General features: G+C 38.4%; 1 long non-coding RNA gene across 1 annotated transcript in view; it reads right to left on the bottom strand.

The window, feature by feature from the left end:
- LOC309963025 overlaps positions 1-26,285 on the bottom strand; it is a 169,137-nt gene that overhangs the window by 6,242 nt on the left and 136,610 nt on the right. Inside the window, exon 3 of the long non-coding RNA XR_014326276.1 lies at positions 16,102-16,224. This is a non-coding gene — a long non-coding RNA (uncharacterized lncRNA). The remainder of the gene's footprint in view (positions 1-16,101; positions 16,225-26,285) is intronic.

The raw sequence follows: 26,285 nt of genomic DNA, 5'->3' as shown, positions 1-26,285 counted from the left end.
TAAAAGTATTTCTTTTCTTTAAAATTTTTATGAATTTATTTATTTTATTTTTGGCTGTGTTGGGTGTTCGTTGCAGCGCACGGGCTTTCTCTACTTGCAGAGAGCGGGAGCTACTCTTCGTTGCAGTGCGCGGGCTTCTCATTGCGGTGGCTTCTCTTGTGGAGCATGGGCTGTAGGGTGCCTGGGCTTCCGTAGTTGCGGCACAAGGGCTCAGTAGTTGTGGTCACGGGCTCTAGAGCGCAGGCTTAGTTGCTCTGTGGCATGTGGGATCTTCCCAGACCAGGGCTCGAACCCGTGTCCCCTGCATTGGCAGGCAGATTCTTAACCACTGCACCACCAGGGAAGCCCCATCTTTCTTGTCATTTAGAGAGACTTTCCCCCTCCTCTCAAGGCTGTATAAGACTTGGTGTTCTTCCTGAATAGGCCACAGAAATGCCAATAAAAATTCCATTAGAAAAATCTTTTAACTTGCTTATGAACTAAACGTTGTTCAACCGAAAATAAACAGCATACAGACTTCCTACTCCAGTTCTTAATGTGCACTTTTTCATACACAAAAAGAGAAAGAGAAAAGAAAATCACATCATTTGGCTTAGCAGTGGGAGACGTGCCCACAAGATGTCAGTATATGTTTGAACGAATACACAAATTCAGTAAAGTTGCAGGATACAAAACCAATACACAAAAATCAGTTGTGTTTCCACATACTACTAACAAACTATCAGAAGGTGATGTTAAGAAAACAATTCCATTTACAATTGCACCAAACAGAAAATATTTAGGAATAAATTTAAACAAGGAAGTGAAAGACCTGTACATTGAAATTTATAAGACATTGATTAAGGAAATTGAGAAGACAAAAATAAATGGGAAGATACTTTGTTCTCATGGACATAAAAAATTAAATTGTTGAAATATCCATAGTACCCAAAGCAATCTACAGATTGAATGAAATCCTTGTCAAAATTCTATGGCACTTTTCACAGAAATAGAACAAAAAAATCCTGAAGTTTGTATGGTACCAAAATAGACCACCAATAGCCAAAGCAATCTAGAGAAAGAGGAACAAAACTGAGGGCATCACATTTGCTTATTTCAAACTATATTACAAAGCTATAGTAGTCAAAACACTGGTACTGGCATAAAAACAGACACATTGATCAAAGGAGCAGAATGGAGAGTCCAAATATAAGCCCCTGTTGTCTAGGTGCTCCGGCCTGGTGTCAGGCCTGAGCCTCTGAGGTGGGAGAGCTGAGTTCAGGACATTGGACCACTAGAAACCTCCCGGCCACATGTAATATCAATCAGTGAGAGTGCTCCCAGAGATCTCCACCTCAATGTTAAGACCCTGCTCCACCCAATGGCCAGCAAGCTCCAGTGCTGGACACCCTATGCCAAACAACTTGTAAGACAGGAACACAGCCTTACCCATCAGCAGAGAGGCTGCCTAAAATAATATTAAGCTCACAGACACCACAAAACACACCACTGGACACAGCCCTGACCACCAGAAGGACAAGATCCAACCCCACCCACCAGAACAAAGACACCAGTCCCCTCCACGAGGAAGCCTACACAAGACACTGAACTAACCTTATCCAATGGGGGCAGACACCAAAAGCAAGGGGAATTATGAACCTGCAGCCTGCAAAAAGGAAACCCCAAACACAGTAAGTTAAACAAAATGAGAAGACAGAGAAATATGCAGCAGAGGAAAGAGTAAGGGAAAAACCCACCAGAGTAAAAAACATGAAGTGCAAATAGGCAGTCTACCTGAAAAAGGATTCAGAGTAATGATAGGAAGGATGATCCAAAATCTTGGAAATAGAATGGAGAAAATACAAGAAACGTTTAACAAGGACCTAGAAGAACTAAAGAGCAAACAAACAATGATGAACAACAAAATAAATGAAATTAAAAATTCTCTAGAAGGAATCAATAGAGAATAACTGAGACAGAAGAACGGGTAAGTGACCTGAAAGAGAGAATAGTGGAAATAACTACCACAGAGCGGAATAAAGAAAAAAGAATGAAAAGAATCAACGACAGTCTCAGAGACCTCTGGCACAAAATTAAATGCACCAACATTCGAATTATAGGGGTCCCAGAAGAAGAAGAGAAAAGGAAAGGGACTGAGAAAATACTGGAAGAGATTATAGTTGAAAACTTCCCTAATATGGGAAAGGAAATTGTCAGTCAAGTCCAGGAAGTGCAGAGAGTCCCATACAGGATAAATCCAAGGAGAAACACGCCAATTTACATATTAATCAAACTATCAAAAGTTGAATACAAAGAAAAAATATTAAAGGTAGCAAGGGAAAAACAACAAATAATATACAAGGGAATGCCCATAAGGTTAACAGCTGATCTTTCAGCAGAAACTCTGCACGCCAGAAGGGAGTGCCAGGACATATTTTAAGTGATGAAAGGGAAAAACCTACAACCAAGATTACTCTACCCAGCAAGGATCTCATTCAGAGCTGATAGACAAATTAAAACCTTTAAGACAAGCAAAAGCTAAGAGGATTCAGCATCACCAAACCAACTTTACAACAAATGCTAAAAGAACTTCTCTAGGCAGGAAACACAAGAGAAGGAAAAGACCTACAATAACAAACCCAAAACAATTAAGAAAATGGGAATAGGAACTACATATTGATAATTACCTTAAATGTAAATGGATTAAATGCTCCAACCAAAAGACATAGACTGGCTGAATGGATACAAAAGCAAGACCTGTATATATGCTTTCTACAAGAGACCCACTTCAGACCTAGGGACACATACACACTGAAAGTGAGGGGATGGAAAAAGATATTCCGTGCAAATGGAAATCAAAAGAAAGCTGGAGTAGCAATTCTCATATCAGACAAAATAGAGTTTAAAATAAAGACGACTACAAGAGACAAAGAGCGACACTACATAATGATCAAGGGATCAATCCAAGAAGATATAACAATTAAATATTTATACACCCAACATAGAGCACCTCAATACATAAGGCAAATGCTAATAGCCATAAAAGGGGACATTGACAGTAACACAATCATAGTAGTGGACTTTAACACCTCACTTTCAGCAGTGGACAGATCATCCAAAATGGAAATAAATAAGCAAACAGAAGCTTTAATTGACACATTAAACAACATGGATTTAATTGACATTTATAGGACATTCCATCCAAAACAACAGAATACTTTCTTCTCAAGTGCTCATGGAATATTCTCCAGGAGAGATCACATCTTGGGTCACAAATCCAGCCTTGGTAAATTTAAGAAAATTTAAATTATATCAAGTATCTTTTCTGACCACAACACTATGAAACTAGATATCAATTACAGGAAAAAAACTGTAAAAAATGCAAACACATGGAGGCTAAACAGTACACTACTAAATAACCAGGAGATCACTGAGAAATCAAAGAGGAAACCAAAAAGTACCTAGAAACAAATGACAATGAAAACACGATGACCCCAAACCTATGGGATGCCCCAAAAGCAGTTCTAAGAGGGAAGTTTATAGCAATACAATCCTACCTTAAGAAACAAGAAAAAGCTCAAATAAACAACCTAAACTTACACCTAAGGCTATTAGAGAAAGAAGAACAAAAGAACCCCAAATTTAGCAGAAGGAAAGAAGTCATAAAGATCAGATCAGGAATAAATGAAAAAGAAATGAAGGAAACAATATCCAAGATCAATAAACCTAAAAGCTCTTTCTTTGAGAAGATAAACAAATTGATAAACCACTAGTCAGACTCATCAAGAAAAAAGAGAAGGAGACTCAAATCAACAGAATTAGAAATGAAAAAGGAGAAGTAACAATTGACACTGCAGAAATACAAAGGATCATGAGGGATTACTACAAGCAACTACATGCCAATAAAACGGACAACCTGGAAGAAATGGACAAATTCTTAGAAAAGCACAACTTTCTGAGACTGAACCAGGAAGAAATAGAAAATATAAATAGCCCAATCACAAGCACTGAAATTGAAACTGTGATTAAAAATCTTCCCACAAACAGAAGCCCAGGACCAGTTGGCTTTACAGGCGATTTCTATCAAACATTTAGAGAAGAGCTAACACCATCCTTCTCAAACTCTTGCAAAATATAGCAGAGGGAGGAACACTCCCAAACTCATTCTATGAGGCCACCATCACCCTGATACCAAAACCAAAGGTGTCACAAAGAAAGAAAACTATAGACCAATATCACTGATGAACATAGATGCACAAATCCTCACCAAAATACTAGCACACAGAATCCAACAACACATTAAAAGGATCATAAACCATGATCAAGTGAGGTTTATCCCAGGAATGCAAGGATTTTTCAGTATATGCAAATCAATCAATGTGATACACCATATTAACAAACTGAAGGATAAAAACGATATGATCATCTCAATAGGTGCAGAAAAAGCTTTCAACAAAATTCAACACCTATTTATGATAAAAGCTCTCCACAAAGTAGGCATAGAGGGAACTTACCTCAATGTAACAAAGGCCATATATGACAAACCCACAGCCAACATCATCCTCAATGGTGAAAAACTGAAACCACTTCCTCTAAAATCAGGAACAAGACAAAGGTTGTCCACTCTCGCCACTATTATTCAAAATAGTTTTGGAAGTTTTAGCCACAGCAATCAGAAAAGAAAAAGAAATAAAAGGAATCCAAATCGGAAAAGAAGAAGTAAAGCTGTCACTGTTTGCAGATGACATGCTACTATACATAGAGAGTCCTAAGGATGATACCAGAAAACTACTAGAGCTTATAAATGAATCTGGTAAAGTAACAGGACACAAAATTAATGCACAGAAATCTCTTGCATCCTATACACTAATGATGAAAAATCTGAAAGAGAAATTATGGAAACACTCCCATTTACTATTGCAACAAAAAGAATAAAATACCTAGGAATAAACCTACCTAAAGAGACAAAAGACTTGTATGCAGAAAACTATAAGACACTGATGGAAGAAATTAAACAGATTTCTTCAGATGGAAAAACAGATAGAGAGATATACCATGTTCTTCAATTGGAAGAATCAACATTGTGAAAATGACAATACTACCAAAGCAATCTACAGATTCAATGCAATCCCTACCAAACTAACAATGGCATTTTTTTTAACAGAACTAGAACCAAAAATTTTAAAATTTGCATGGAAACACAAAAGACCCTGAATAGGCAAAGCAATCTTGAGAAAGGAAAATGGATCTGGAGGAATCAGGCTCCCTGACTTCAGACTATGCTACAAAGCTACAGTAATCACGACAGTATGGTACTGGCACAAAAACAGAAGTCTAGATCAGTGAAACAGGATAGAAAGCCCAGAGATAAACCCACGCACATATGATCACCTTATCTTTGATAAAGGAGGCAAGAATATACAATGGAGAAAACAAAGCCTCTTCAATAAGTGGTGCTGGGAAAACTGGACAGCTACATGTAAAAGAATGAATTAGAACACTTTCTAACACCATACACAAAAATAAACTCAGAATGGATTAAAGACCTAAATGTAAGACCAGACACTATCAAACTCTTAGAGGAAAACATAGGCAGAACACTCCTTGACATAAATCACAGCAAGATCTTTTTTGACCCACCTCCTAGAGAAATGGAAATAAAAACAAAAATAAACAAATGGGACCTAATGAAACTTAAAAGCTTTTTCACAGCAAAGGAAATCATAAACAAGATAAAAAGATAACCCTCAGAATGGGAGAAAATATTTTGTTGCAAACGAAGCAACTGACAAACAATTAATCTCCGAAATATACAAGCAGCTCATGCAGCTCAATATCAAGGAAACAAACAACCCAATCCAAAACTGGGCAGAAGATCTAACTAGACATTTCTCCGAAGAAGATATACAGATTGCCAACAAATGCATGAAAAGATGCTCAACATCACTACTCATTAGAGAAGTGCAAATCAAAACTACAATGAGGTATCACCTCACACCGCTCAGAATGGCCATCATCAAAAATTCTACAAACAATAAATTTTAGAGAGGGTGTGGAGAAAAGGGAACCCTCTTGCACTGTTGGTGGGAATGTAAATTGATACAGCCGCTATGGAGAACAGTATGGAGGTTCCTTAAAACCAGAACTATCATATGACCCAGCAATCCCACTACTGGGCATATACCCTGAGAAAACCGTAATTCAAAAAGAAGCATGTACCACACTGTTCATTGAAACCCTATTTACAAAAGCCAGGACATGGAAGCAACCTAAATGTCCATGGACAGATGAATGAATAAAGAAGATGTGGCACATATATACAATGGAATATTACTCAGCCATAAAAAGAAACGAAATTGAGTTGTTTGTAGTGAGGTGGATGGACCTGGAGTCTGTCATACAGACTGAAGTAATTCAGAAAGAGAAAAACAAATACCGTATGCTAACACATATATGTGGAATCTAAAAAAAAAGAAAAAAAGTTCTGATGAACTTGGGGGCAGGACAGGAATAAAGACGCAGATGTAGAGAATGGACTTGAGTACACAGGGAGGGGGAAGGGTAAGCTGGGATGAAGTGAGTGAGTAGCATTGACATATATACACTACCAAATCTAGAATAGATAGCTAGTAGGAAGCAGCTGCATCACACGGGGAGATCACCTCGGTGCTTTGTGCCCACCTAGAGGGGCGTGATAGGGAGGGTCAGGGGGAGATGCAAGAGGGAGAGTATATGGGGATATATGTATACATATAGCTGATTCACTTTGTTATACAGCAGAACCTAACACAACATTGTAAAGCAATTATACTCCAATAAAGATGTTAAAAAATAAAAGTAAAAATAAACCCATGTGTACATAGTCAATTAATTTATGAAAAAGAAGCCAAAAATATACTTTCAGGAAAGGAAAGTCTCTTCAATAAATGGGGTTAAGAAGAATGGAAAGCCCTATGCAAAAGAATGAAACTGGACACTTCTCTTACACCATACACAAAAATCAACTCAAATTGGATTAGAGACTTGAACACAGACCTAACCCAATAAAACTCCTAGAAGAAAACATACAGAACAAATTCCTTGACATCAGTCTTGACAATGATTTTTTGTATTTGACACCAAAAGCAAAGACAACGAAAGCAGTAATAAACAAGTGGGACTACATCAAACTGTGAGGCAAAAGAAACCATGAACAAAATGAGAAGGCAATCTAGGGAATGGGAGAAAATATTTTCCAATTATATATCTGCTAAGTGGTTAATATCAAAATATATTAAAATATCATATGATCAATAGAAAAACCAATCTGATTAAAAAATAGGCAGATCATCTGAATAAACATTTTCCCAAAGAAGCCATACAAATGGCCAATGGGTGAATTAGAAGATCCTCAACATGACTAATAATCAGGGAAATGAAAATCAAAATGAAAATGAGGTATCACCTTACACCTGTCAGAATGGCTATTATCAAAAAGAAAAGGAAAGAAGTGTTGGTAAGAATGTAAAAAAGAGGGAACTCTGTGAACTGTCAGTGGAAATGTAAATGAGTGCAATGTCTATGGCAAACAGTATGGAGATGCCTCAAAAAAATTAAAACGAGCACTACTATACGATCCAGGATTTCCACTTCTGGGTATATACCTGAAGGAAATAAAAGCACCATCTCAAAAAGATATCTCTTCATTGCAGCTCATCTACAATAGCCAAGACTCGGAAACAACCTAAGTGTCCATTGACAGATGAATGAACAAGGATAATGTCATCAAAAAAAAAAAAGAAACCCTGCCATTTACAACATGGATGAAACTAGAGGGCATAATGTTAAGTGAAGAAAAAGTCAAATACTGTATGAAAATTAAAATTAAAAAAATACTGTATGAAATCACTTGTATGTGGAATCTAAAGCACAGGCACAGACACACACACACAGCAGAACTCATAGGTACAGAGAACAGATTGGTGATTCTCAGAATCAGTGGGGATGGGGGTGGGAGTCTGTGAAGGTGTTCCACAGGTACAAACTTCCAGTTAAAGATAAATTACTCCTGGGGATGCAATGTACAGCATGATGACTATAGTTGAAAAATTTTAAGAAAAGATGTCACTATATGAATTCCTCTGGCTCTCAAAGTTCGTTTTGCTTTTTTTCTAGTAGTTTGAACAGTTTAATAACAACTTCGGAGTAGAATGTATATATGAGTAAGAGTAGCTTTCACTTGAATGAAATATACAAGATTAAAATAAGATATAATGCCTAGATGGGAATGCATGGTCAGCATGAGAAAACAGTCATCAAGGATGTCACAGGGAGGGACTAGGGAAGATCTGGGAACTCCAGTAGTGATTCTGTGCCCTCATATGATATGTGAATTTGGAATTCCCATAAAGGAATCAAGGAGAGTCTGAAGACAATCTACAACAGAATACCTCAGTTATTCTCATTGGGGTTTCTTTATGAGGTGCTGAAACAAAAATAAAATGCTTGAAATTTGATCATTTGGCATAAACAACTTCATTAGATGAAATTTCAGGATAAAATGGAAAAGAATCTTCAATCCTTCAATGTCAAGAGAAGGAAATATTTTTATTTTGGAAAGCATTCATACTGTTAATAGTTTTTATATTTTCACTGATTAAACAGTATGTTATGAGAAGCTTTGTCTTCGTGACAACTATAACAATAATTATAGAATTGCACCAAACAATATATGTGCACTCATGACAAACACATGGCTAAATATTTGGATTTAGAGGACCTGTGGAGCCTTGCTTCCTACAACTTCTAATAAGTTAAGCATAGAGTTACATCACAAGTGAATATGATTTTACTGCCACTACCATTTGTTATTCCAATACACAACTGGAGATATAACAGAAGTCAGAACCCTGTTTTGTTCTCATTTGTCTGAGTGATATTTGCTGTTGTGAAGTTACCAGTTCCCATGATTTGGCGGGTATGTAGGAAGGAAGCGGGGTGATGGCTTCTGGCTTATCTTTTGTAGGGAAGTTGAGGATCAGTGAACATATTTCACCTTAGAATCGAAATTGGAGGCAAGAAAACAATCAGAAGAACATGAATGAATATTTGCAAACACAGCATGATTCATAATGAATTTGTTTCTGGTAAGCCCTTCAGATTCCATCACAGATTAATTTACTAAATTTGGAAATTTGAAGTAATAAATCTCCTTCCCATATGTCCTTCAATATTGATCACTGGACTGTCCTTTACTATATATAATCATTTATCATTAAACCACAAGGAAAGGGAGCACAATGTTTAAGGCAGGCCAAATCTCCCAACCTGGGTGTTATACACATTCAGACTTGATCCAGCCAGAAACTACATTTCAGAGACAGCTGCTATAGTGCAGCTGAGGGACCTTGCACCTTTACTGTCAGGAACTCAGAGCAGGGCCATTTCAACAAGGGGGAAATCCTGCCATTATGCTGCTCCCCAGACTGCTGTGGGCATTCATGGCTCTCCTCTGCTTAGCTACACATAATTGCAAACCAGGGCGTCAGCTGCCTGTCAGCACTCAGAGGTGAAATGGGACAGAGGAGTAGATGTCTCAACTAAAAATACACTCTCAGCCCTGCGACACTCATTAATGAGTTATTTTGACCTTAAAGTCAAAGGACTAGCACTGTTTTAGAGACCTTGTCTGTACTTTCTTTTCTACTTGTCTATTTGCCTTTGGTTCTTTTAATTCTTCCGTTAAAACAATGAAACCAAATGGAAGATTGACAGCTACATTCCACAAGAACGTGTAACAGTATACAAAACGTCAGTTACCAACTTCTGTGGCATTGACATGTACTGAGTGTTTACAGCCTGTAGATAACATGTTTTGTAGGAGTGCATTATAGCATTGTGTCACAGAAAGATCTGGCGTGCTTATCTTGACTTTATTTTACAAAGAGAAAAATAATCAGCTCCTCACAAGTGAGACTGAACACTTTGGACCAATGGGATAGAAAATATGACATGAAGACAAGCATAGGACACATGATCTACTAAGTACAGTTCTACCTGGGGAGGCAACAGGACTGAATATCTGGAATATGCTGATCTTCCTCAAAGTCTAATAAATAAGACTCAATGTCAGGTTTCAAAAGAATATATTATTCCTGTTATAATTTCATGAAAACATAAAAAACTGAATAGATTCTGAAAACCTGAGGGGCTGATTTTTTAACATTTCATGTTAAAGTAACTTTATTTAGTGAAAAATCTAAATAGAGCCCTAGAACCCGGTTAAAAAAAAGAGATACATTAATTATTTTGGATAATACTGCTTTTCACCAAGAAAGCTGAAAATCTGTGAGTTTTAAAAGAACTCCACTGATTCAGAATGGAGAAAAGTAAAGAGAGGCTAAATGAATGACCAGTAAGTAGATTACAAGAAGGGTGCATACCCTATACTAAATTCTATTTTAAATGGACTGGCAAAATTATTCTGCTCTATAATTATCAACACGTGTCAACCTGTTTAATCTGTAGTTCCCCTCAGCTCAAAACTTTAATACTAATTTTTCCATGCTCCTTTTCAGATACTGCCTAACAATTACCGTGGGAAGAAAAGTAACATAGTTTTGTGGTGAGCCAGACTTTTTCCCCATCTGTGCACTGACCACGTGGTCTATGAACATAACACCCTACTTCCTGTTTGGAGGAGTGACACAGGAACCCAGGTTCTATGTATATGTGCTGCTAGGCCCTCAAAGACACTGAACTCTCAGCTTGAGGCAGAACTGAAAACATATGTGCAGGGGAATTCTTGCCACATGGTGCTCTCCAGCCTGCCCTGGGTATTCCTGGCCTTCATCTTCTCTGGTAGGGATGGTTCCAAATATGGGTACAAATGTTCAGGTTGAAAGGACTGCACACAGGCACATGGTACTTCACATGGACTTGGGGAGGAAAGGAGGATTGGAGAAAAGAAAGCTTATCATGATTTCAATTTGGTTTTTCTTTGGGTCCTAAATTAGTCTAATTCCTACATTATTTTGTTCACTACTTCAGCTCTGTTTTCTGATTTTTTCCCACAGGATTTGGTGCGGTCCAGAAAGTTACTCAAGTCCAGCCAGCCATATCCAGTCAGCTAGGGGAGGCGGTCACCTTGAGCTGTCAGTATGAAACAAGCTTGAGCTGGTACGTTATTGTTTGGTATAAGCAGCTTCCCAGTGGAGAGATGACTTTCCTTATTCATCAGATTTCTTCTGACCAAAATGCAAAGAATGGCCGCTATTCTGTAAACTTTCAGGAAAGACATAAATTCATCAGCCTCACCATTTCAGCCTTACTGGTGGAAGATTCTGCAAACTACTTCTGTGCTCTCTGGGACCTCACAGTGCTTGAAGTAATAGGAAAAGCCAAACAAAAACCCCAGAGCTCAATAAGAGAGAGCCCCCTTGCTGCGGGAGCCACGCTGAAAGGCACACCTGCAGATGCCAGACAAGAAATGGTAGTCCTGTGGTTGCTTAATCTGTGGTCTGGATCAGGAGATTTAATTCTAAATAAAATCTCCTGCTATCTCACTTGGGAACACATGTCCAGAGTAACTTTCTACTAATACATACTCAGTCTTGAATTTTTGACTTTAAGTCCATCACACAGAACATGTGTAAAATTGTCTAATGTTGAAAATTTGCTCCATGATAATTTAAAGTGGCAGTTCCACCTAAAGACACTCACATCACAAACCTGGGTCTAGTTATCTGAAATGGTCATGAAAATCATTTCCTTAGTCCTTTCCCCTTAGACTTTGTGTCAGGGTACAATCAGAGAAGCAAATTACAAGTAATCTAGAATAAGAGGCTCACTGTAGAGAATAGCACTCATGCAACAGGTAGAGCTGGTGGAGGGGTCTATACAAAGCTGTTATCTTTGCATCTGGTGTTGAGCCTGAATTCACTGTTAGTTAGAGTGTCATTTGGGAAGGAAAGTTGGATGTGGACAAAAGCATGGACAGACTGTGACATGTACGGATACTAGAACCCATGAGGACAATGGTACCCACAAAGACACACTAAAACTTGTCTGTCTCTCACCTCCTTCAGTCTCACAATGGTGGGTGACCTCAAGGAGAAGTGGGTGTCATTTACCCTCATGCTACACGCATACTTGGTCCAAGACAAAGAGAAGATGAGGAGGAGATCGGGTGGGCGGTAGAGGAGTTGTGAGTCAACAATAAGATGAGCTAGTTCATCAGCAGCCACATGTGTGAGTTGCCCAGTTCCTGGAGCCCTGCACCAACCAGCAGAGCATAAAAAATGTGGCTACTTCATGACAACTACCTTCTAAACCTTGTGCAAGTCTTTTTTGTGGCCAACCCTAACCCAGAACAATACAGGGAAGCAAATTCTGGGACATAGATTTCCAGATAGTCGAGACATTACAAAGCTACTACAGTACCCTCTATGTCAACTGTCACCCATCTATACCTCTTTTAACAACACAACTTTCAAATAAACACAACAGCAAAACTATGCTTCCTGTTAATAAGATGCAGTTATTCCCCATTCAACCAAAACCAAGCTAACCCTCTCCCGAAGAGAGTACACCAAGTTAATTTATCCATTTTGGGGTGGTGTTCTTTCCTCTTATACCTCATTTTCACTGTCCCATTGAATCCTGCATCTTAACCAGTGAGATACAATGAGATATGAGATAAACTTATACTTGCACATCATATGTTACCACAGGCAGACAAGTAGGGGAGAGATTTAAAAATGGTTAATGTATACATAACCATATTCATATCAAAATGAAAAAGAAATTTTCATAAGTATTATAGTTCTTGTTTCTGCAAATGACCACATGATTGTAGGTGGTATTTATAACTACCATTTCCATTACCCATTCCATAACCTATTTGCTCATAGCAAGTACCTTCACTCACTGTTCTACTTGACTTCCTAAAAAACAAGTTTCTTATTCAGGAGCAATGCTATGTGGAAAACCATAAAGATGAATAAGGAATTCTGCAAGTCCACCACTGTGGTTTTGGCAGAAATTTGCAAGGCATTGAAGGCAAATCCAGGGGTCTATTTAAGTGGAAATAATCTTGCCAATACCCAGGTATAATCGATATATTGTATTCTGGGAAATATCATTAAGAATGATGCCTGATTTCACATCAGAAGTCACCAAGTGAAAACATTTTTAAAGTGTTAAAACAAATAACTAAAACTTTGAAACTGGCTTCTTATGAACATGAAAGTATATTTTAAAGTTGTCTTTGTTAAAAATCACTGCTAGTAGGGGGGAAAGTCAAGGCACAGAATGGTAAACTGTATTTGCAATGCATATTTCTGATAAAGACTCAAATGCAATATATATTAAAAGCTCATGTAAATCAATAAGAGTTAATAAGAATGGCAAAATCTTGGAGATCCAATTCAGAAATATTATATCCAATAGCTAATAAATATACAAAAATTATCATTATTCATCAGGGAATATTATTATTATTCATTAGGGAAATGAAAATAAAACCTCATCTGTGTCCTTTTAGCATCCTGAGTGAATCAGTATGGCTAGGAGAATAGGACCTAAGAAGAGAGGGAAAAATAATGACTGTCTCCAGGAAAATAAGTGCTTAAGTAAATTTCTTAGAAGCTCCCATCATTGAACTGATGTGGAGAAAACAACAAGCAGTAACAGAACACAGACCCGGACATTGAAGGAAAGGAAAGTTTTACTAGAAAAAAGAAAGTTGGTACTTATTGGGCTTACTATATGTCAGGCACTGTAGGATGCATCTCAGATTCATTATCTAATTCAAATATCATAAACCCTATGAGATAGATTTTATTGTTCCAATTATTTTAATTTTGGGGAAATAAGACATAACTTTCCTACCTGTGAATATCATCTCTAACTTTTATTGCCAGCCAGAGTGTAGCATTTATGGGGCTCCTAAAGAGCAAGGTTGAACTATGGAGAAGCACTTGGCCCCAGCATAGGGTGGCTAGATGTCTCAGTGATGCTGACATTACTGGTTTAAACAGGAACCTAAAGGGAACTAGGAAAGAAGATGCCAAACCTAGGCACAAATTGCCCCAGGATCAATAGATGAGGAAATCATCCACTAATCAGTTAACAGTACTGAATGCTTTAGCAAGTTCCTTATGCAATAGTGTGCTGGGAAGAATAAGGGGCCTCAGGGAAAGATATTATTCCTTAAACACTCTAAGCATGTTTCTATATCAAGACCTGTGCTCCTTGCCTTTGTCCTCTCTATTGTGATGTTATGCCCCCAAATATCTACATGGTGCACCTCTGAATTCCTTCATGTCTTTACTCAAATGTCACCCCTTTGGGAATCTTTTATCTCTTTAATCTTTCTATTTTCCTTCCTTGAGAATCAGGCTCTAGCACACTGCATGCAGCAAGAAAGAAAGCTGAAGCACTGCCACCTGGTGTCCTGCTCAAACATTTTGTGATGCCTACACTGGCCTCGCTGCTGCCCTCTAGTGACATTGGGTAAAATTGTGGTGAAGCCTAGTCACAATAGAAGCTGCCATTGCTGAACCAGTCAGTAAACTTCCCAATGCAGAAATCAGGAGAGAGAGGATTCAGGAGAACTGGCTGGTTTTTTTCTTTTGCTAGCCAGATGTGAAAGTGATTGATTTCAAATGACATATACAACACATGAGATGATTTTGCCTGTGGAGTTATAGGCTACCTTGGAAAGAAAGCTCAGAATTGTTGTGCAAGTTTGGGGTTTCTTCTCTGGTAAGTATAACTGTGTCTACTGCTCTGTCCTTTCTTGTAGTATAGCAATATCCTGAGAAGTGGGAGCAAGAGTCAATAATGGGAAAAAATAAACAATTGTAGCCAATACTGGGTGGTACACTCATTTCATATTATAATATGCCCACCCAATCTCTCAATATGACACCTTAATGAATTGACTTCTCATTAACAGTAAGAACATGATAGACCATGGATACTTACGATAACACATGAAATCTGCCAGGTAACCTGCTACATATATCTCAAAAAAATATTGAAATTTATCTTGGGCTAGATTCCTCTGCAATTTCAGATTCCGTCTCCCAACATGCCCCCCCAACCCCACCCCCACCCCAACCCCCCAGCCCCCCGCAAGATTCTGCACATTGCCTGCAGCTGGTTGAGTGCCTAAGCTAGGGAAGGTATTGTGTTGGGTGATTTGAATGTGTGTTCTCACTTAATTCTTACTGGAACCCTTCAAGGTTGGGTCCATCCTACTTTAGGGAGACAGTGTAGCAAAGTGCTTGAGACCAAAGACTTGGGTTGTATTTCTAGATCTACCACTCGGTAGCTGAGTGATCTTTGGAAAATGACTTAATAATTTTTATGCTTCCATTTCCTCATATCTACCATGTGGATATTGACAGAATCTACCATGCAGGGTTCTTATGAGAAGTGAATGAGATGATGAATGCCAGTGCTGAGCCCAGCACCCCCAGAAAGATACTTGCTACTTGCAGAAAAGGGAATTGAACATGAGAGAGGTTCGATACCTTGTCTGGTGTTACAGAATAAGTGTCGGAGTGGAGCCCTCTCTCCATACCCTGTCTAGAGCAGATGCCTTCCCTCACCCCAAGAACAACTCTCTAGCTCAATACAATATTGTATTTTTTTAAGTGCTAATCACTATCTATAATTATCTTTCTTTAAAAATTCATTTATTCAATTCTTCCTCCTCCTACCGCACTGTAGGCCTTTTATATCCTTTCACTACAGAATCCTCTATGAGTGAACAATACTTAGTGCAGGAGGCTCAACTTATATGTGTGTGTGCGTGTGCGTGTGTGTGTGTGTGTGTGTGTGTGTGTATAAAATAAATGTACAAAAGATAAAATTATTTCTAGAGTCCATGCTATTCAAACACTGATATAAAAGCTTAAACTGGACTAATCTTTGTGTGTTTATCTAGAACTGTCAATATGTATATCCTGCAAGTCACTTCATCTAAGATTTAATTTATGCAATATATCTAGTGATCAATTGGCTTCTCCTCGATTTCAGGTAAGGTGTGTTGCTGTAGATTACAGGATTCTACCTTACTAGCTGCATGAATGTCAAGGCTGTTGGAGGTATGCCTGTCTTGTTCTGGATACATACCTTCCAATATCCAGGTGAATTTTTCAATGGATCAGTATTTTCATCAGAAATACGCTTCACAGCAAGTAGGCTTTATGATGGTGTGGTCATACCCACACTACCCTATTCATCAAGTGGTCTGATCTGGAGGAAAAAAAAAAACAGGAACTTTACTTGTACTAGTTTCTGTTTGTCTAGCAGTCCATCCCTAAACTCAGCCTTTGCACTTCTAAATTGGAAGACATTAATGAGGTTTTTCAGGATTTCCTTTATTAAACACAGTGGCATCTCTTTTCTTGGGAAGGAAAGTCAGAGGTTAGCCATTGAGATATCTTCCAATCTTGTTCCACTTTCCAGAACACTATTTGAGTGTGTGGAAGGTACTGTTCCCTGAGTTTAGTACCTTCACCATGCTCTTTCCTTTATTTATTTCAGTTGTTCACTGGAAAGAAGGTTATATAGTCAATTTACACTGCCAATTTTCCGGAAGTACATTTAGATTCTGAACAATCTTAATTACCGCTATCTTGTACTGTTAAATTTCCCCTGGATGTCTTTTTTTTTTTTTTCCCAGCTGTTTTTTAAGCTCACAGGGAACAGAGAGTATTGCTTTCATAATTTTCAGATCTCTTAAGGACATTCTGGGCACAAGATGACTGTTTAAACTAATATGCGTATGTTCAATCAAACTAGCATTATTCCTGGACTGTGACACGGGCAAGATAGAACATAATTCTTATTTACTTTTAAACAACGCTATTTGAGGTAAAATTGACACTCCACAAAATTCATCCATTTTGAATGTACAGTTCAGTGATTTTTGGTAAATTAGCTGACTTATGAAACCATTACAATAATCTAGGTTTAAACACTTTTATCACCACAAAAAGCTCCTTCATGCTCAATTATAGTTAATCCCTGTTCCGATACCTGGCCACAGGCAACCAGTGATCTACTTTATATCTCCATAGGTTCCTTTTCTGAACATTTCATGTAAATGGAGTCATTCAGTACATTTAAGTTGTTCCATTTTTTGGCTAGTAGAAAGAAACCCAAAAAGCAGACTCCTGTTATTTTTAGAACGTATCTTCTCTACCATTTAAAACATTTACTGAGTATCACAAAATGTAAGTGGCATGGCAGATTCCAAACACCATGGACCCCTTACCAGATAGATACGTGTTCTAGTTATTACCAGGTGTTTGACCTGGAGTGAATTCCTCAATCTCTTTCAGCTTTAGTTTTCCTGTTGGTAAATTGGGAATGATAGTAATTCTATTGTGTGATTTCTGTATTCGAACAATGTACATAAAGCAATAGATAATTTAGCACATGGTATGTGTGCACATTTATAATATGAGGATTTTGTTGAAAGTCTGTATAAAAGATTCCTAACCGAAGTGTTTTTCCTGCCACAAATTGCCATCCCAATCTCTCTCAAGTTGAATGATTGCAGTGCACGATGGGGCAGCCCACTTCTGAATGGTTGTCAGCTCTCTTTGTGCTGTGGACTCATGGGGGATGTCCTCACTGTTTGTGAAGTTGGTCTCAAGAAAGCAGTGTTTGAGCCCTCCTTTTGAGTAACAGGAAACTGAGTCTAGGTCAGAAATTGTTGGTGTGTTTCTAGGCCTTGTATGGGGTCTTGTCTCTGATTGGCTGGGCAACCAGACGCAGAATCCTATTTTCTGAAGAAGAATATTCCTCTGCTGAGGATACTTGGGCAGGATAAATGGAGAGGAATCCTTTGCCAGCTCCATTGTTAATCCTGTGACTTCATCTTGGCCTTAAGTCCAGGGGCTGCTGAAGACATTCTGAACAGTATGTGGCAGTGATGGAGGAGAGGATGTAGTCACGTAACTCCAGGTTCTATCTGGGAACGTGTGAAGACAATGAATACTCTGTAGAGAGATCAGTGTATGTCTGACCCTGCCTTTCTGAACAGAAATGAGCAGCATATTGAGTGTGGAACAGATTTCTCCATCTCTGCATGTTCAGGAAGGAGGGAGCACCAATTTCACCTGCAGTTTCCCTTCCAGCTCTTTTTATGCTTTACACTGGTATAGATGGGAAGCTGGAAAAAGCCCTAAGGACCTGTTTTAATGACTGTAAATGAGGATGAAAAGGAGGAAGGATAAGTAAGAATCACTCTGAATACTAAGGAGGGTTACAGCTGCCTGTACATGAAGGATCCCAGGCTGAAGACTCAGCCACATCTCTCTGTGCCTGCACACAGTGCCCTTCAGCCTCTGCAGCCCAAGCCTGTGCCTGGTGCTGCTCTGGTACCAGCACTGAGAAAGAGCCATGTGTGAGGTGGAAAAGGCAAATTCAATGAATTACAGTGTTTTCTATAACCAGGGGGAAATGCAATGATAGATAAACAAGCGTTCCAGTCACTGTACCTCCGTCAACTAACGGGACTGTCATTACACATCGCTCACCTCCATTCCCACCAGTATATTGGCCATATCATTGAATCACATTCCTAGCCTCCTCTTTTGCCATGATTCCAAGTGAACTAGATAGTTACTCAAACCTTTCTAAAATAATCTGATTAAAGTAGGGTAATATTCACCACTCGTTGCTACATCCTACTTCATTGAAGGCATGTTATTAAACACAAAAAAAAAGAACAAAGAAGAGAAATGGGAAAAGCAAATAATTTTTTATTGATTTCTCCTAGGTTTTCACAAAAAACTTTCTTAAAGATTTTGAAGTGAATATACCTTCTTTTCCGTAAGGGAGTTAACATCCGAGTGCCCTATAAGCTCACTCTCATATGGCTCATTTCCAAGAGTATTAGAGTGTATTATTTGTTGACTATTCATGCTCTCTCACCCTTACTATGCTAATCTTTAGCTGGAGTATATTTTCTATACTTGGCCTCACTGTGGACTTTGGACACAGCAATGTGACCAGCTTTGACCAATGGAATGTGAGTGGATAGGAAGTATGTTATATCATAGCTAAAACTAAATATATTCACATGGCATGTCTTCTTTTGTTTCTTCCCTGCACTTACCAGGTAGTGGTTGTCTTTTCAGCTTTTATCCATAATGTGAAGAAGACGCAAGGTCCAGAATGGAAAGATAACTCATAGTAGCAGAACGGAATCGTCCTGTATCCAGGAGCAGAGCCTCAGAGTGCTGGGACTGCAGTTGACCCACAGCTAACATACCATGGACAACTCAGTAAACTTTGTTCTTGTGAGCCACTGATATTGTGAGGTTGTTTGTACTGAGCATTACCCTAGTCAAAGTTGACTGATATATGAAGTCATATCAATTCTGTCTTCTAAATATTTCTCACATTCAACCACCTTTTTTTTTTTTTTTTTTTTTTGCGGTACGTGGGCCTCTCCCGTTGCGGAGCACAGGCTCCGGACGCGCAGGCTCAGCGGCCATGGCTCACCGGCCCGGCCGCTCCGCGGCATGTGGGATCTTCCCGGACCGGGGCACAAACCCGTATCCCCTGCATCGGCAGGCGGACTCTCAAGCACTGCACCACCAGGGAAGCCTCAACCACCTCTTTTTACTTGCCTTGTTACTATCCAGGTCCAGGTGCTCATAATCTCTCACTGAGTTGGTTGGAATAACTTCTTAAATGTATCCCCTATCCATGAGCTCTTACTTCCCAAATCTATCCTGAAGTTATCATTCTAAAATACACATCAGATTAGATTGCTGTTCTATTTCAGGAACTTCTATGGCTCCCCATGACCCAAAAGTAAAAACCAAGGTTTATGTGGCCATCTACAGTATTACTTCCAGTAAGTGTTCATCTTCCTCCCCAGTATTACGCAAAGATTTCTGAACATCAGCCATATCAAATGAACTCACTCTCATATTTTCTTCTTATAAATATTATTTCTTTCTCAAGTTGGCAAAATCCTATTCAATCTTCAGGACCCAGTAAATGTCACATTTACTTTTTAAAAGATTTTCCAGGTTACATAAATTATATTTATTTGCCCTCTCCCTCTTTTAGTGTTCTGTACACAGTTTTGTAAGAGCACATATCTACTATGCTAAGAATATTTTTTGGTTTTAACTCTTCACTAGTCTAAATTCCTCAAGGATGGGGGCCCATACATATTATTCTTTAATCCCAGCTTTTATTATTGTCCCTGACTTATAAGAACCATCCATTAGATCTGCCTACAGTTTGACCACAGTTTACTCTTGAAAAGTGCACTGATTAATGAGAGCTGGTTTGTGAAGCTGGTTTATATGAGTGGGCTGGAAACCTTCCACTACGGGAACACTTGAAGATACTTCTACTTCCTTATATCCCTCAAGCCAACACATGGCTATGTTTCCCACTCTTACACCTAGTTCTTACTTAAACCATCATCCCAGGAGGACAATGTGCCCCCATCTAAGCATATGTATCAACACAGCCATACAGAAGTTTGTCTCCATATATTCGTGGTTTTTAACATCAATTGTAAATGAAATGGTGCGTGAAAATTCTGTATGTTTTTATAACGTACCATTTCTATACTTTACGATATCTCCTTTGACTCTCTTCGCTCTTAGTACAGCTTACCCAGGACCTTATGATGAGTCAAGACAACTCATATCATTATGCGTAAAGACAACTCATATCATTAAATGAATCTTCCTCAACCTTCTGCTTTCCACATGAAACATTCCTGCTTTTACACATATAATTCACTTTCCCTCCCCTAATAATAAAAAAGATATCTCTCTTCCTTTTAAATAGTGTGCCTCTGTCCAAACGCTTCACCCACTCCATTCACTTTGACTTCTCTGGCACCTCAGCCCACTGATCGTCCAAACTCTATGGTCTGGTTCTTCAGGACTTTCTTGCTACTGATTTCTTCCCATCATTTAAAATATTCAAGCATGCTCCTCTGAAAAAATATTTAATATTCCTCCAAATTCATACATGCCTCTCCTGTAACCAATCTATTTTTTCTCAGAAATACCAATGATCTCTTTATTATTAAATCCAAAGGTATTTTTTTACCTCCTTCATCTAGACAAGTGTTTCTCAAATTCTAATGTGCGCAGGAATCTTATTAAAATGCAGATTCTGACTCAGGAAGTCTGGGTAGGGCCTGAGCTTCTGCATTCAGAATAGCTCCCCGGTGATGCAGATGCTACTCACCTGCAGACCACATTCAGAGCAGCCACTTTCTGTAGTGCTTGCCACTCCTTTCGGAGACTTTTGTGTTCCTGGCAGGAAGGAGGTGAGGAAGGCTCACAAAAATTGTGAACTGCTCTTTCTTTCTCTATCTGACCAATAGAGGGGGCTGTTGTGTAAACTGGAAATGGTTTTTCTATATAAGATCAGAATAATCGCACAAAAACCTTCCTTCCCTACAGTTTAAAGAGATATTCGGACACCACTTTTTGCACAATGACATGTAAAGCATCTCAGACACCAGAGGCAGGCAGTCTTGTTAAGACAGCCTCTCTCCCAACACACCTTACAACGTCCATCAGAAGAAGAAATCTAAATCCTGTGTCATTCCTTCTCAACCTCACAGCAACCTGGGTTCAAGTCCACCAGTCATCAGACTTTTGTTTGTGGAGAATCTCCCAGAAAGGAGCTCACTGCCTCCTCACTGCTCCACCATGATCTTGGTGTTCACCTTGATGCTTGAGGTGCTCCTGTTCCTGAGTGAGTACTGTTCCATTTTACTCTCTTGTGCACACATGGAACATTGCTTTGGACTGACTTTGAATAGAGACTTTTTGTTCTGGCTGAGTTCATTGATTCAGCATTGATGTTTCAGGAGGAGACGGAGCCCAGTCGGTGACCCAGCCTGACGGCCACATCACTGTCTCTGAAGGAGCCCGTCTGGAGCTGAGGTGCAACTACTCAACTTCTTTTTCGTCCTATCTCTTCTGGTACATACAGTACCCCAATCAAGGACTCCAGCTTCTCCTGAAGTACACATCTGGAAACAGCCTTGTCTCAGGTATCAAAGGTTTTGAGGCTGAATTTAGGAGCAGTGAGAAGTCCTTCCACCTGAGGAAAACATCAGCCCATTGGAAAGACTCGGCCAAGTACTTCTGTGCTCTGAGTGACACAGTGACTAAGACTACAGTGGGAGCTGAACACAAATCTCCTGAGACTTAGTAGCTTAAAGACTCAGGGTCTCAGCCTATGTTATTTTCAGGATGTTGGCATGTTCTGTGAAGGCAAACAGTACAGAGAATACAGAATCCTGAAAGTGTTTGGTTCTCATGGGCATCTTAGATTTCTTTTATCTTTCGCAAAGAAAAGACTATTGTTTTCTTAATTTCAGTGCTCTCAGTGGTCTTGAGGCTGGTGGGTGGTTTCTTGTCAGTGACACCTGAGAATGCTGTGCCTATACTGTACTGTTTTGTTCAGAGTAAGTTTTTATGTCATAAAAAGAAAACCCCATCTTAATATTCTTTTTCAAAATATAGTTGACAATTCCAAGGTATTTGTTCTCACTTACTTAGTTTGGTTCAAACAAATGGGATTCTGGTTGGAATCACATTGGAAACTGACATTTTAGGATATTATGTTTTCCTACCCAAGAATATTATATGCCTCTTCATTTATTCAGGTCTCGTTTTAGTCCTTTAAAAGTAAATTTTGCTTGCTTGTTTCCAGAAAAGTTGGAAAAAATGAAATGAATCATTGAATAAGTGGAGAGTTGATGTCTAGTATTCTGTGTCTGTTCCTCTCTCTGAACTGAACAGGGAAGAGAGCCCACAGAAAGTGGAGCAGCATCCCCAGTCCACAAGTGCCAGGAGGGAGCGGTTTCTATTTTTAACACAGTCACACACGCAGCAAGAGTGAGAGTTCCAACCATTAAGAAGAACATATCTCTGTGCAGGTCATAGGCTCAGACTCCACCTTCTGCTCTGTAATCATGGGGACCCCGCCCACGTTCAGTCTGTCCACAACCCCACAGAAGGAGGCACTCACTTTCACACAAAATGATGTTTCTCAGAATTCATACCTGAGGTTTTTCTGTTTCCTTCTTTCTGCACACTTCGTTAGGCAATATAAAAATATTTTACGAATGATGCTTGTACACAAAGAGCTTACTACCTAACAGTCATAGGAATATCTCTCTCATTAGACTTAAGCTTTATGAAGATATTAATTTTTTTTTTACCAATAAGCATTCACTGAACAATGGTTGAAATAATGAATGGCTGATAATATTTATACCCATATATACAGGCAAATTTATAGCCAATGGTTAGAATTTGTATGGAAACTAATTTCAGCTCCCTATAAGGAAAAATGAACAATTAGAGGCTTTTCAAAACAAAACAGACTGCTTTGAGGTGTAAAATATTCCTCACTACAGGAACTAGTCAAAGAAAAGTGGAGTGTCCATTTTCCAGTGATTTGCAGAAACGATTACAAAACAATATGATTTTGCACCAAACTAAGAATTTTAAGTTTTAAATGAGGGAAAATACCATGAAAGAACTGAACAACCAAAAAGCTTGTAAAATTCACCACAGATTAAAAAAAAAAATCACCTCCAAATTCATGGAAATTGGATTTTGAATTTTTACTTGACGCATGTGTAGGAATTTAAGTGAGGGCAATGGTAGGAGAACACATTCCAAGCAGGGTAAACTTATTAAGAGCAAAGATCAAGAAACAATAAGCAAGAAGAGTTTAGGAAATTAAAAGTTTTTAATATTACTGAAAGGGACAATTTTTATTGGATGGTACTGTGAAATAATATGAAATGTTAGCTTGAGGCAGTAGTTCATCCAGGAGGGCCACACACAGCTCAGAACTGGGTTTCTTTCCAGATAAAAATACAACTGTCATGAGATTACCTGTCTTTAGCATAAGCAACATTAAGGAATATCTTGAAATTGTTTTTTAGAATGAGCTATTAATCTAAATTTAAACTGGTAGATAATATCAAAGATTTACTTTTACAAGCACACTTCTAAATGTATAGAAAAACTGCATTTCCATAATGATTGATTCAATGAACAAATAAATTTCGTTTTCCCTGAGCAATTCTACCACCAACTAATCGCCATATTGCAGGAAAGGAAAAATCTAAACACTTTCCCAATGTGTTGCAATTTTATGATCACTTTGCAGCATGAGTTTTGTTTAGACGTAGGGGGAGACTAATAGCTTCTCTGCGTTCATTAACCTCCCGTAAAGGACAAACTTTTAAATCAAATAATACAGACCAAACAAATAAAAATAACTACATTCTGCTTTGCTTTGTACTTTGTTCTCTTCCTCATCTGGCTGCAAAAACCCTTGCATGATTTTCACTGAAAATAACTCCTGAATACATGTGAGATTTTGCCCTCCTCAGTACTTGTACTGGTAGAGTTTAGATATGTTCCCATCTACTTCCCTGCTCTTCAGGGTACTTAGTTGCCATAAGGATAAGCCAGGCAGATAGTCTTTCAACATTAAGGCTAATTTCTAACTTACCCCCACTGTGCCTTTTATCATCACAAACATGTTTGTTGTCTAATTTGGCTCACTCTTAGAAGAGCATGGTTTGATGTACTTAAAAAGGATATTCCTTCAGGCAGCAATATACTAAATTTTTAGGGGTCTTATAGCTCCATTTTTCTATTAAATGGTGCAGGGTTGAGAATCAAGTAAGCACATAAAAAATAGACAGCAACACCGTAGTAAAACTAAAATTGTTATTCCACCGTTTGGTGATTTAGTTTATATCCACATCGTTCAGAAAGAGAAAGGCTTTCTTCAAAAGTAGGAACTGAGAAGAATGAGGAAGAGAAATCTATCTTATCGAATAAAAGACTTTCTGTAATACTCAGTGATGGATGAAGTGAGAGATGTGGAAATTTCCAGTCAAAGTTTGTACATTTTACTTTCATCAAATGTCTATGATCCATCCCAGAAAAGCAACCCGTAGATTTAGAATAGCCCCACTCACCATCGTTTCATCAAGGAAAAGTTTTCCTGGTGCTGAATGTTGGGTAATGCTATATACTATATACAACTGAATGTTGGGTAATGCTATATTTGGGGTCTTGAATGGTGGAAGAGACCAAGAACAATTTAAGAGAAAGGGAGGGGAAATAAGAATAGACCATGGACAGAGAAGATTTGTCCAAAAGGGACTATGCAAGATTTGCTTTAATCTATTATTAACATTGAAATTTGAAAGAGTTATTAGAATAGGTTCACAGACTCTCAAAGCTAGAAACCATTGTGGAAAAGAGCGTAAGCACAGAGATGCAAGCCATGAACACATCTGCTTTACAGACAGATTCATATAAGTGGGTATCTGTGGTTTTCGTGGGGTTTTTTTCTGCACAGTAGAGCAGCCATATCATTGTGAGCTGTGGAAGTTAATCACTGGACCATTTTAGGGAACATCATTCATACCTTAGCCTAAAATATAGAGAAAGACAATGCAGAGATATGAAGAAAGACAGATCTGAGAGCATCATCAGAGCCTATATATCCAGCTCTGCCTGGAACGGCAAAAGTCAAAACACTCTCATTGGGAACAAGCCAGCATGAGTTGAGATTCTGTCATTTACAACAAATAGATCCATAATTAATACAGAAGAAGGTGGGGGGGAGCCTTTTGGTTTTGTACTATTTTATGAGCTGAATTTATGGTGCTGAGAAGCATTTTTCAGTTAAAATAACTAGAGTTATGTAGATACAGATCATCACTGGTCTACCTTCATTATAGTAAATATGAACCAGGTTAATCCTATGTATGTTTTATGAATTTCTGATTGGAAAAAATTAGAAAAATACTGAAAACATCCACAACTCTGCCACATAGACACTCATTATTTTTACTTATTTCTATCTTTTTCACAATTTTGCACATTGTTACATTATAGAGACAATTTACGTCCTTTTTATTAACACTCACTTTTGTCATTAAAAATACCTTGTATTCATACTTTGAATTGATTATTCTACTATTCTACACCATAGATATATCACACTTAACTTTATAATTTTCCTGTTTGGGGATATCTTGATTATTTATTTCCAGTTTTTCATCATTTTAAATAGCATTATGGTATATGCCTTTAAATAAAAATTTGAATTTGAATTTCTCATCATTTTATTAGAACAGCATCCTAGAACTGGAATTAGTGGTTCAGTGGGTAAAAACAGGTTATAGTCTTTTTGCTCCTTGTGTCTCGGGAATGGGGAGTTAGTGTTTAGTGTGGACAGAGTTTCAGTTTAGGAAGGTGAAAAAT

The sequence above is a fragment of the Leucopleurus acutus genome, assembly GCF_964270905.1.
Source record: "Leucopleurus acutus genome assembly, chromosome: 1".
NCBI classification, from domain to species: domain Eukaryota; kingdom Metazoa; phylum Chordata; class Mammalia; order Artiodactyla; family Delphinidae; genus Leucopleurus; species Leucopleurus acutus.
Note: the sequence above shows the minus strand (reverse complement) of the source record. Positions and strands in the feature narration are given on the sequence as shown.